We start from the raw sequence: 3,196 nt of genomic DNA, 5'->3' as shown, positions 1-3,196 counted from the left end.
CCCCCCCCCCCCGCCCCGACCCGCCGCCAGACCTGAACCTGTCCTGGGGGCCTCCCTATGGGGGTGAGAGCCCTGCCTTCCCCTCCTGATCTTTCCTGGCTTCTCTCCATGTTTTTCCTTAAAGTAATGAAGATCTGACATCTCTCTGCAGGGGGAAAGGCCGCCACAGAGAGCCCCCCGAGATACTGTGGCTCCCCCTTACAAGAGAGCCCACGAGCAGCCCCGGGCAAGAGGAGAGATGGGGGGGCTGGGTCACCAGGTAGCTGAGGGTTACCTGGGCCTCAACACCTGCTCCAGGAAGACACCCAATCGCCTGACAACATGGAAAAATAAAGGGCATAGCAGATGAGCGGCTTCAGGCCGGCCCCCAGAGAGCGCCAGAGGGCCCCTAAGGGTGGCGGCAGGGGCCCGCAGCCCCAGTGAGCCTCCCGGCCCTGGGAGGATCTCCGGTGAGGGGCACCCCGGTAACTGTCTCTCTGAAGGTCAAGACTGTTCCGTGGGCCAAGGACGTTTACAGAGCCGTAAAAGGGATCATTTTTGCTAACGCCATGAAATTATACTCTGAGCCGAATAACAGTGGCCCACGGCAGGCACAGAAGTAATTTTCCTCGAATGTGAAATCTGGCTTTTAGAGAAGTTGGAAGCCGTTCCAGCTGAGGTTGACGGGGTCCCTTTTTCTTTGCCCTTTAAGTGATGCAAACGGGAGCTGTAACTTTGTAAATGGGCCACTTTCAAAGAGTCACCCAGGAGGGCTGGCTGGAGCAGGTGCCGTGTGCGCGGGAAGGCCACGTGGTGAGGGATGGAGAGAGCCTGTCCTGGAACCTTCCATCTGTTCCCCTGGGGCTGTGTGTGTCCGAGGCAGTGTGGGATGGAGGCAAGGACAGACACCCGGCCGCTGGGAGCCCACACTGGATGGGGACATGGGCGTGTGGGCAGGTCTTTCCAATCCGGGCAGGAGCACGGGAGGAAGGCAATAATATTATCCATGCTTGATGCCAGAGAAAACTGAGGCCGGACAGAGTCTGTGGCCTGCCCGAGGTCATGTGCCTCCGTGTCCTGCTGCCTCAGTGTCCCTGTAGGTGGGTGTGGACGTCTAGGTGCTATGGACCCACTCCTGAGCTGCCCCCTCCCCCGAGCCGGTCCACCCTCTGTGCCGAGGGCTGCTAGAAGAACCACGTCTGCCCCGAGACGGGAGCCTCTGCTCCTTGGGAGGTTGGCCAGGTCCTCAGATCGTCCCGGGGCTGCCAATGCAAACCTGAGCTCCTGCTAAGCCCCCAGGTGCCTCTGCAGCCATCCCGCCTGCCGGCTTCTTTTCTCCCATCCCAGAAGGCCCTTCCCATGTCCCCTTCCCCCAATCCCCCCCGCGCCCTCCCCCCACCTGCGTCCTCAGCACAGCCTTCCTCCCCCGGCCTGGGGCCTGCTCCCCTGGCTGCCCTCCCCTTCCTGTGCCCTGTTCTGTCCTCGCTGGTGTCCCCGTGCGCCCGTGCAGGGGTGCTCTGGGCCTCCAGGCACGCCCCTCCTCTCTTCACCAGACTTCTCAGAGGCGTGAGAAGGCAGCTGGGGCCTGTTACCGCCCGCCGCACACTTATGATGCGCCGGCCGGCTCCGACCCCCCTCCGCTCCTGCCACCATGCTCCCGGGGTCCTCCACGTCTCTTCCCGGTGGCTCTCCTTCCGTGTGTGTCCTGAGCTTCTGCCAGAGTGCCTACTGGCTTAGGAGCCGTCCCTCACCTTGCAGAAACTAAGTTCGTGACTTCCCTTCGCCTGCGATCTGGTTCCCTCGGTGCTCCCAGCGTGGTCTTGGCCCATGGAAGTCTTTACCAGCCAGCCAGCCGGCTCCCAGTGCAGAGTCCTGCTGATAGCTGACAGTTCTTTCTCTTTCGTACCCATCATGTCAGGGCGTGGGGGGATGGGGAGCCCCCATGGACTCTGTTTTGGAAATGTCTCCTAGTTCCAGCCCCATCACTCCCATCCTGGGCCCACTGCCCTGAATCAGACCGTCCTTACTTCTTGCCTGATCTATCAGCAAACTCTCCTGCCACCAGTTCCTTATTTAATGCCTTTTCTGCACCGACCCCAACTCATCCCTTAGCCTGGTCTTGTCCCCCCATTTCCTAACCCTTCAGTGGCCTTCCTGTCTCCTGCAGAATGAACCCAACCCTCAACGGGCTCCCAAGCCCTTGGTGATCTGATGGGCGTCTTCTTCCGGAGGGCTCTGAGATCTTAGATTTGAGCATGATTGAACTTGTGCCTGGCACGTCCCTTCCCCCGGCCTCCCTGACTGGTGGGGCTTCCACCCATCCTTTAAGACCAACCCAGCCCCGCCCTGCTCCAGGAACCCTCCTGGCTCTCTGTCCCCCTTTGAAATTCCGTGCCATCTCAGAAGTGGGTGTGATCTGGACCCTGGGCCCCAGACCTGTGCACGTCCTCAGGACGCCTCTGCTCTCTACGACGGGAGCTCTGAGGACAGGGGCCTGCTGTGTTCGTATCTGTGCAGTTCCGAGGCTAGAACACAACAGCCTCTCAGTGTTGGTGATACACTCGTTAAACCAAGCAAGGCAGTCTCCACGGATGATGCAGGAATAAACCTCAGACTGTCCCAAGTGATTGCAAACTCCAGGTGAGAGAGTCTGGAATCATTTAAAAAACTTAGAATGCCCTTTGATGTGCGTGCAACTGATGGGTCATCAAAGGTTTTAAAAAATGAGGTCTTCAGGGTCTAGACAGGCCACGGAGAGGGTGATGCACAGTGGCCAGGGGCCCGCCGGGATGGGGGGCGGGGAGGTGCGAGCCGGAAGATGAGGAGGACCCCACCCGGGCAGGATGTCCCTTGCAGATAGTGGGCCAGCGAGTCTACGAGGCCCCCTGATAACCGACAACCTTCCTGTTATATCCGACCCACTTAGAGAATCAAAGACCAGCAGCGCCAGCAGAAAACTCCTTTCAGGATGTTGCCAGCTAGTGATCGGTGACTGAAGAGTCGAGAATTATCTGTAATGCAAGTCAGGAACCAGCCCATTTCTCTTGTCCGATGTAGCAGCTCTGACTGGTGTCCTTGGGTTAGCAAGCTAAACTAAGAGGTGTTAAGCTAGACACTCGAGCCGGCAAAGCAAGTGGTTCTTTGAACTTGATTACTTGTTGGAAAATACTTTACTCAATAGAGAAATTGTGAGCAATTGAGCTTTTTTGCAAATTAT

This window comes from Ursus maritimus, unplaced genomic scaffold (assembly GCF_017311325.1).
Source record: "Ursus maritimus isolate PB19 unplaced genomic scaffold, ASM1731132v1 scaffold_22, whole genome shotgun sequence".
Taxonomy (NCBI): Eukaryota; Metazoa; Chordata; class Mammalia; order Carnivora; family Ursidae; genus Ursus; species Ursus maritimus.
Note: the sequence above shows the minus strand (reverse complement) of the source record.